The following is a 9,932-nucleotide window of genomic DNA, read 5'->3' as shown; positions in this document are numbered from 1 at the left end:
GGTGTGGACAGATAGGTGACAAAGACAAAACCACTAAATGAAAAGGAAAATTAAACAGCATATCATGGCAGCCTGGTAGCTAAGACAGCCTAGATTTTAATTTCTGTAATATTGTTAGGACAGACCCAAAACAACCAATTCTAGGGATTAACCCTGAAATTGTCTTGAGCACTTCCAGGCCTTGTCCAAATAACCCATAATTATTTCTACCTCTGTAAATCTCAGGAAATTCATGGCAGGTGATATCATAGGACAGAAGTATTACAAATGAAGTGGGCTGTGGGAAAGAATCCATATAGCGTGATCCTTTTTCAAAACAAAATGTCAAAAGTATAAGAAAGGGGAGATCATTGTGATGTTTTCACTTTATTTTTTTTTCTCTACACTCAACAGCAAATATCAAATACTAAATAAACTTTGATATGTCTTTCAAAAGTACACCAAAACCCATGTGTATCATGGAAAGGATGGCAAAACATCCATGGTCAAACACGTTTTGAACTAATAATACATATAGTCTAGTATTGCTTATGATATAACCAGGTCTTGCATTTCAAGGATGTGTTTTCCTGCAGGCATGTTCTTTGTGAAAGGGCAAGATGACTGCCTTCTGAGCTCATAAACTCTGGCCTTGAGAGCCTCTATTTTTCAGTGAAGATTTAAGAAGTAAACAACTCCTTTCTCCATCTCATTTGAAATTCTATGAAAGCTGCCATATCACACTGGTTGCTCTTTCTTTAAAAATCATTAAGGATTATTGTAGGATTGCCCAGATATACTGGTCCAGAGATAGAAGCACTATAGAATCAGTTAAGGCCATTCCCATAATAAGCCAGCTAAATGATTTCTAGAAATTTGAGCCAACTTCATTTTGGGTCAACATTTATTCTACAAAACTATATTTAGACTATGTAAATCAGGTTCCTTTGGGCTAATAGCAAAATAGCAGTTGTAATAATATAAAATAAACATATTCTGTGTTTCCTTATGGTACGTTAATTCAACTTTTTGTTTACTCTCCTAGTATTTCTAATGCTACTATTAAGATGATTTTAAAAATAAGAAAACTCAGTTTCAGGTAAATTAGTAGCCCAAACTAATATATTAACTGTCAAAACACTAAAAGTTGGGCTGGAGAGATGGCTAGTGGTTAAGCGCTTGTCTATGAAGCCTAAGGACCCCAGTTCTAGGCTCGATTCCTCTAGACCCATGTTAGCCAGATGCTCAAGGGGACGCACGTGTCTGGAGTTCACTTGCAGTGACTAAAAGCCCTTGCACACCCACTCTCCTCTCTCCCTCTCTCTCCCTCTCTCTCTCTCTCTCTCTCTCTCTCTCCCTCTTTCTCTCTCTGTCTGTCGCTCTCAAATAACTAAATAAAAATAAACAACAAAAATTAAAAAAAAAAAACACTAAAAGTTACAAGCTATATCACCAACTTCCTACTATGACCTTACATAATTTCATCTATACGTCTAATTTAGTAAAGAGTGTATTCAGTTTTACAATAATAAAGACTTTGGCATCTATGGAAAATAATGTAATCCATTATGTATATATATCTTTGAATGATTGTATGCTGAGTATAGGCAAAATCTTTATGAGAATTCAAGAACTTAATAAGTATTTAGTATTTCTTTACTTTATATGACATTCTACATTGGATGTTGAGTTATATAAAAATTTAGATAGATCAAGATAGATACAAAAGCTCAAAATGTAGAATAAGTTACTTATTGATAAATGATAGTTAAATGTGAGAAAGCAAATAAAATTATCAAAAGAGGGGGCATATTGTAGCAGGGTTAAGAGGCCAAACACCCTGAGAAGTTACAGATAACAGACAAGGGGAAAAGAACACAGAATATGAAGCAGCTAATAAATTAACTCAGTAGTCTCAGGGGGGCCTTGAACTCCCAGTGACCCTCCTAACTCTGCCTCCCAAGTGCTGAGATTCAAGATAAGTGCCACCACTCCTGGCCTTAGATATCCAGCTTTAAATGCATTGTTGATGGTATTCTGTCTAGCACTTAGCTAAGTAAAATAAGACCATAGACTCATTAAGAAGAACTAATGACCAGTATTCTCCAGTTTATTAGACATAATTGTTCCATCTTCTGGTACCTGAGAAATCACTGATTTAGTTTTATTTTTTCTTTTTGTCTGAAGTTCTTAGAAACTTCCCTTTTATATTAAAGTAATTAGGAAACACATTTGATGTCATTTTCATTTACAGCAATTTGTACCATATGTAATACTTTCTCTGATAACATGGAACATTTGTGTCACAATATGTGGAACATGTGTAGACACCAAGATCTTTGGATGAGTCTACTTCAGCATTCAATTTTGCTTCCTACATAATTGTTGAATAGTCTCTTTACAAGCTATTATATGAAGCGAAAAGCAGTAAACAATTTTTTTACACAGTTTTTGCTCTTAGTACTTAACCAAATACTGGAAAATATGTCAATGGTGATGAGACAGAGATAACTGCATCTCAAGGCTATCACTTTGTCACTTCAGAAACTGAAGCAGAAGTACTTACATGTGAAGCCTGGTAGAGAATGTAAAGTTAATGCCTGTTAAAATGCATTTTTAAAAACGAAATGTGAAACATGATAGTCAATGTGTTATGTAATATGTAGAATGTTGGGAATCATGGAATGTTTAAGCTAAAAGTCTTTTTCAGTAAGAATTTGGTACTTTAAAAGCAGGTGCAAGCATTAGAGAAGCCCATCACATATGCCACCACAGTTAATGGGGTTTACTTCCAGAATGCACATACTATTTCCTTGGAAAATCTATATCCAAGAACATGGGAAGTATAAAAGAAGAGGAGCTTATTATGCAGAACAATTCTTTAGCAGATGGTGACTTAAGAACATGATTTTCTTGTGTTCTAGGAATCAGGCTTTCAAGGAATTTCTGAAACAAATATTTTGAAGTTTTATTAAGTAAATGATGACAGCATAAATATATTTCTTTAATTCTAACAGTAAGTATTGGGCATAAAAATGAGTTTACTAGTTGTTCTTTCCAAAATACATAAGTTCTGGAAGGCAAAAGTTAGCCAACAGGAATCATTGCCCATTTTGAGTTGTAGTTGTCCCATGTGCAAACTGTAAAGAAAAAAGAGCTAAGAAAATTTTTGTATGATAGGTACTCCTGTCAAACATTTTAATGAGAACCAAACAAAAATAAATAGATTTTGTTATCCTCTTCATGGTGAGTTCCACTGAAAGGAAAGCTCAGAACTGCAAACCAACATCTCTGTCACCTCTCATCTAAGGAACATGTGCTTCTGTCAAAGAACGATGACTCCATCTTCAAACACCATGCAATGCGAATTCTTTACATAAGCGCTTTCATGTTGCCTCGTTGCTACCACATTGCCTTGTTGTGTAAAGATGACTCTTGAAACAATTTTTTAAATTCACAGAAATTCCCACATATGGGTTCCTGGTGGTAATTCTAATATTAATATAGAAGCTAGCACACCTGTTCTCACTAAAAAGGAAATAACTCAAAATTTAGCTATCTGTGTATTTATTTTCTGGCAAATAATTTGAAAATGTCTATCAATAAAATTATGTAATTGCTGCTGGGAAAGATAACTAGATAGAAAAACAAATAGATAATGCATTTAGCATCGAATGGAAAAATGTATTCCAAAAAGTCTTTGAATATGCAACTCACAACTTAGATTTATCATCAAGAAATCAAAAATTTTACTTTGTAGTGAAACATGAACTGTCTTCAAAAGCTTAAACAATGGAAAAACATTAAAATTCCAACTTAAAAAAAATAATTCTGAAATAAAATAAGCAGGCCCATGCCCTAGAAGAAAACCACTCAGCATAATATTTATCAACATATTAGTTATTGAACATTAGATTTGGATTTCATAAATGAAATACATAACTGATTCTGAGCAAATGCTATATAAGTGAGCCTACATTCATTTTTATAAAACATAACTAAATCAGTTACTATTTCAGAAATCATTCTTATACATTGCAAAATTCTGTCATCAGAGGTTTCTGTGGCGGTTATTTGTTTTCTTTTGCATTAACTCCAAAACATACGATTACGTGCAATTGAAAACATCTGGGTAAATGTTATTATTACATTCTATTACATTATGACATTCTATGATATCCTAGACAAACAAAAAACAATTAGAGACAATTTTCTTTTACACTGAATCCAATATTTATAATGCCATCATAAAATTAAGATTTATATTTTTTTCAGTAAAAACCTTGAAGAGCAGATATAAAGTATAAATTTTAGTTTAGCATTCACTGAGTAAATTATCAATAGTAAGTCTGACACAACATTTTTTTCTATCTTATTCTAATATTGCACATTGTTTTATATACTGTTAACTTCCAAAAAAGTGAAGTAGTTTGCAATTAATGCATTTCATATATAACATGTTTTTTCTTATCCAATAGCTAAAACATCTTTGAGTTCATGTTTTTTTCTCACTCAGCTATTATTTTTTGTTTCTCCATGCATGAATTTACTAATTGCATGATTGATTGATCACTGGTCTATGTACCTCAGGCTAAACTGAAACTCAATCCTCCTTCCACAGCCTCCACAGAATTGGGATTACAGACCACTACTCTGAGTTATGCTGGAGCATTTGAATTTAGTGCATTCTTTGTTATTAATGTTGTTATATAGCTAGCTTGACTACCTGTTCTATATTAAAAATGGCTTGAAAGGTGTTATGTACAAAACAGGTTTTACAAATTAACATAATGAACTGCTTAATGATAACGACTAGGAAAACATCTAATATTTTTCATAGAATTTCATCCCACTTACAGTGAGATTTCAATGAGAACAATGATAAAAATATAATCAGAATCATCTGGATTGTCATATTGTGACTATTTTATCTATCTTGTTATCTTGGTTTCCAGGATATACGATCATGATACATTACCTCGGATTATGTTTCTCAATCCAATCATTTACTGACTTTACCTTAATTTACACCAAAACTGAATTTTCATTACCTTGCTGAATAATATTTATTCTTTCCCGTTGGAATGAACTGTTTCCCCAGTGATAGAGAAAATATTGCACATGTTCTACTTTCAGTTGTTGCTCAGGACATGTGCACCCCCCCCCTTTAAACTCCAATTATATCACAAAGGAAGCCCTTGAAAATACTAAAGCAAAGCAAATGGGTGAATATAAAGTATAGTGATAAATATTCAGTGATTGACTTAATCCATTAACATAATATAAATGAGTGTTTACTGCACATTAGATAGTGACTTTTGAGAACTGCTAGTGATCAATTAAGAAGTGGTGAAGTGTCAGGGCAGACTTCTGTCTCGTGTGGAGCCTGGAGACCAGTGGCCAGTCACTATGGAGGGGAGATCGTGCTGGGTGCTGTGGGACATCAGCCTATGTACCATGTGGCAAATAAATGCCACAGGGGAGCCACTACTCTTCCTGTCTGGGGACCTGGTATTGGTTAACCAGTGACCCGTGTCCCAGCTCACACCCTCACACCAGGCCACCTTCCTTCCATCCGCTCCTGGGACCCCCACCATGCGGGGGAGAGGGGAGTCAAGAAGAAAACCTTCATCAAAAATAACTTCAATCAGAAGATCAAGAAAAAACCCAAGGAAGAATGAACTATGAAGACACAGGATGGTGAATGGGGCAGAGACAGTCAGCCTGAGGGGCATGCACAGGGTGAAGCAGTACCTAAGGCTCATTCTATCTCTAGCAGGGTCCTGCAAAAGTGATGAAGAGAAAAAGAAAAGTGAGATAGAACAGTGGATATGTCAGACATAGGACCTTCTCATGTCATCAACATAAGAGGGAGAGAGTGTGTGTGTTTGTGTGTGTGATAGAGAGTCAGAGAAGGAGGAAACAGATGAAGAAACCAAACAGATGATGTAGGATGATTCCATTCATGACCCTCAGCTGAAGAACACCACACAGACATGCCAGTGCAGCTGACACTAGCTCACTCAGGGTGGCTTTATAAGGAGGACAAAGAAGAGCCAGATGTTAATTAAGCCTCTGCCAGCTGGTGTCCAGGAAGAGGTTATGGAGGTGTACACACCTGCTTTAAAACAAAGGAGAAGCTCAGGAGATGATGATGAGGAGACCCAAATGAAGGTCCCTTCCAAAGCAGCCAGGAAGACCCCAGGCCAACGGAAGGACATGCCTGTGGCTGAGGTGCGCAGGTAACTCAGCCTCACCGAGGAAGAGGAACTGTTGGTTCCTCCAGCTGCCAGACACACTCCCTACCCACCCCTGACATCAATCCTGTCAAGACATAAGTACAAAGCGAGGATGGACAAATGGTGATCACAAAAGCAGGAGAAAGGGAAGCCAGCTATGAGGTGGTGGGGGGAAGGGGGACACTGGAGGTGTAGTGGTGGAGGGGGCACTGGAGGTTTGGTGTTGGGGGCACTGGAGGTGTGGTGGTGAAGGGCACTGGAGGTGTGGTGGTGAAGGTCACTGGAGGTGTGGTGGTGGATGCCACTGGAGGTGTGGTGGTGGAGGGCACTGGAGGTGTGGTGGTGGATGTCACTGGAGGTGTGGTGGTGGAGGGCACTGGAGGTGTGGTGGAGGGCACTGGAGGTGTGGTGGTGAGGGCACTGGAGGTGTGGTGGAGGGCACTGGAGGTGTGTTGGAGGGCACTGGAGGTGTAGTGGTAAGGGCACTGGAGGTGTGGTGGTGAAGGTCACTGGAGGTGTGGTGGTGGAGGGCACTGGAGGTGTGCTGGTGGATGTCACTGGAGGTGTGGTGGTGAAGGTCACTGGAGGTGTAGTGGTGGAGGGCACTGGAGGTGTGCTGGTGGATGTCACTGGAGGTGTGGTGGTGAAGGGCACTGGAGGTGTAGTGGTGGAGGGCACTGGAGGTGTGGTGGTGGAGGGCACTTGAGGTGTGGTGGTGGAGGGCACTGGAGGTGTGGTGTGAGGGCACTGGAGGTGTGGTGGTGAAGGGCACTGGAGGTGTGGTGGTGAAGGTCACTGGAGGTGTGGTGGTGAAGGTCACTGGAGGTGTGGTGGTGGATGCCACTGGAGGTGTGGTGGTGGAGGGCACTGGAGGTGTGGTGTTGGGGGCACTGGAGGTGTGGTGGTGAAGGGCACTGGAGGTGTGGTGGTGAAGGTCACTGGAGGTGTGGTGGTGGATGCCACTGGAGGTGTGGTGGTGGAGGGCACTGGAGGTGTGGTGGTGGATGTCACTGGAGGTGTGGTGGTGGAGGGCACTGGAGGTGTGCTGATGGATGTCACTGGAGGTGTGGTGGTGAAGGTCACTGGAGGTGTGGTGGTGGAGGGCACTGGAGGTGTGGTGGAGGGCACTGGAGGTGTGGTGGTGAGGGCACTGGAGGTGTGGTGGAGGGCACTGGAGGTGTGTTGGAGGGCACTGGAGGTGTAGTGGTAAGGGCACTGGAGGTGTGGTGGTGAAGGTCACTGGAGGTGTGGTAGTGGATGTCACTGGAGGTGTGGTGGTGGAGGGCACTGGAGGTGTGGTGGTGAGGGCACTGGAGGTGTGGTGGTAGAGGGCACTGGAGGTGTGTTGGAGGGCACTGGAGGTGTAGTGGTAAGGGCACTGGAGGTGTGGTGGTGAAGGTCACTGGAGGTGTGTTGGAGGGCACTGGAGGTGTGGTGGTGAGGGCACTGGAGGTGTGGTGGTGAGGGCACTGGAGGTGTGGTGGTGAGGGCACTGGAGGTGTTGTGGTGAGGGCACTGGAGGTGTGGTGATAGAGGGCACTGGAGGTGTGGTGGTGAAGAGCACTGGAGGTGTGGTGGTGAGGGCACTGGAGGTGTGGTGATAGAGGGCACTGAAGGTATGGTGATAGAGGGCACTGGAGGTGTGGTGGAGGGCACTGGAGGTGTGGTGGTGGAGGGCACTGGAGGTGTGGTGGTGAAGAGCACTGGAGGTGTGGTGGTGAGGGCACTGGAGGTGTGTTGGAGGGCACTGGAGGTGTGGTGGTGAGGGCACTGGAGGTGGGGTGGTAGAGGGCACTGGAGGTGTGGTGATAGAGGGCACTGGAGGTATGGTGGTGGAGGGCACTGGAGGTGTGGTGATAGAGGTCACTGGAGGTGTGGTGGATGTCACTGGAGGTTTGGTGGTGGAGGGCACTGGAGGTGTGGTGGTAAGGGCACAGGAGGTGTGGTGATAGAGGGCACTGGAGGTGTGGTGATAGAGGGCACTGGAGGTGTGGCGGTAGAGGGCACTGGAGGTGTGCTGGTGGATGTCACTGGAGGTGTGGTGGTGGAGGGCACTGGAGGTGTGGTGGGGGATGTCACTGGAGGTGTGGTGGAGGGCACTGGAGGTGTGGTGGTGAGGGCACTGGAGGTGTGGTGGTGAAGAGCACTGGAGGTGGGGTGGTGGAGGGCACTGGAGGTGTGGTGGTGGAGGGCACTGGAGGTGTGGTGGTGAGGGCACTGGAGGTATGGTTGTGGATGTCACTGGAGGTGTGGTGGAGGGCACTGGAGGTGTGGTGGAGGGCACTGGAGGTGTTGTGGTGGAGGGCACTGGAGGTGTGGTGGAGGGCACTGGAGGTGTGGTGGTGGAGGGCACTGGAGGTGTGGTGGAGGGCACTGGAGGTGTGGTGGAGGGCACTGTTGGTGTGGTGGAGGGCACTGGAGGTGTGGTGGTGAGGGCACTGGAGGTGTGGTGGTGAGGGCACTGTAGGTGTGGTGATAGAGGGCACTGGAGGTATGGTGTTGGGGGCACTGGAGGCATGGTGGAGGGCACTGGAGGTGTGGTGGTGGATGTCACTGGAGGTGTGGTGGAGGGCACTGGAGGTGTGGTGGAGGGCACTGGTGGTGTGGTGGAGGGCACTGGAGGTGTGGTGGTGAGGGCACTGGAGGTGTGGTGATAGAGGGCACTGGAAGTGTGGTGGTGAAGAGCACTGGAGGTGTGTTGGTGAAGGCACTGGAGGTGTGTTGGAGGGCACTGGTGGTGTGGTGGAGGGCACTGGAGGTGTGGTGGAGGGCACTGGAGGTGTGGTGGTGAGGGCACTGGAGGTGTGGTGGTGAGGGAACTGGAGGTGTGGTGGTGGAGGGCAGTGGAGGTGTGGTGGTGAGGGCACTGGAGGTGTAGTGGTGAAGGTCACTGGAGGTGTGGTGGTGGATGTCACTGGAGGTGTGGTGATAGAGGGCACTGGAGGTGTGGTGGTGAAGAGCACTGGAGGTATGGTGTTGGGGGCACTGGAGGTGTGGTGGAGGGCACTGGAGGTGTGGTGGTAGAGGGCACTGGAGGTGTGGTGGTGAGGGCACTGGAGTGTGGTGGTGAGGGCACTGGAGGTGTGGTGGTGAAGAGCACTGGAGGTGTGGTGGTGAGGGCCCTGGAGGTGTCGTAATAGAGGGCACTGGAGGTATGGTGTTGGGGGCACTGGAGGTGTGCTGGTGGATTTCACTGGAGGTGTGGTGGTGGAGGGCACTGGAGGTGTGGTGGAGGGCACTGGAGGTGTGGTGATAGAGGGCACTGGAGGTATGGTGTTGGGGGCACTGGCGTGCTGGTGGATGTTACTGGAGGTGTGGTGGTTGAGGGCACTGGAGGTGTGCTGGTGGATGTCACTGGAGGTGTGGTTGTGAGGGCACTGGATGTGTGGTGATAGAGGGCACTGGAGGTGTGCTGGTGGATGTCACTGGAGGTGTGGTGGTGGAGGGCACTGGAGGTGTGGTGGTGAAGTGCACTGGAGGTGTGGTGGTGAGGGCACTGGAGGTGTGGTGATAGAGGGAACTGGAGGTATGGTGTTGGGGGCACTGGAGGTGTGCTGGTGGATGTCACTGGAGGTGTGGTGGTGGAGGGCACTGGAGGTGTGGTGGTGGAGGGCCCTGGAGGTGTGGTTGTGGAGGGCACTTAGGTGTGGTGGACAGCGGGTGCCCTGTGGGTTTATTTTTCTAGCTGAGTGCTAGCTGGCTCACTCTCTTGTT

At 45.1% G+C, this 9,932-nt stretch overlaps 1 pseudogene; it reads left to right on the top strand.

Moving 5' to 3' along the window:
- The first annotated feature begins 2,815 nt into the window (after positions 1–2,815).
- LOC101614640 lies at positions 2,816–6,413 on the top strand (annotated as a pseudogene).
- The last annotated feature ends 3,519 nt before the right edge of the window (positions 6,414–9,932 follow it).

This window comes from Jaculus jaculus, chromosome 14, assembly GCF_020740685.1.
Source record: "Jaculus jaculus isolate mJacJac1 chromosome 14, mJacJac1.mat.Y.cur, whole genome shotgun sequence".
Classification (NCBI taxonomy): domain Eukaryota; kingdom Metazoa; phylum Chordata; class Mammalia; order Rodentia; family Dipodidae; genus Jaculus; species Jaculus jaculus.
The sequence above is the reverse complement of the archived record's forward strand: the minus strand, read 5'-3'. Positions and strand labels throughout refer to the sequence as shown.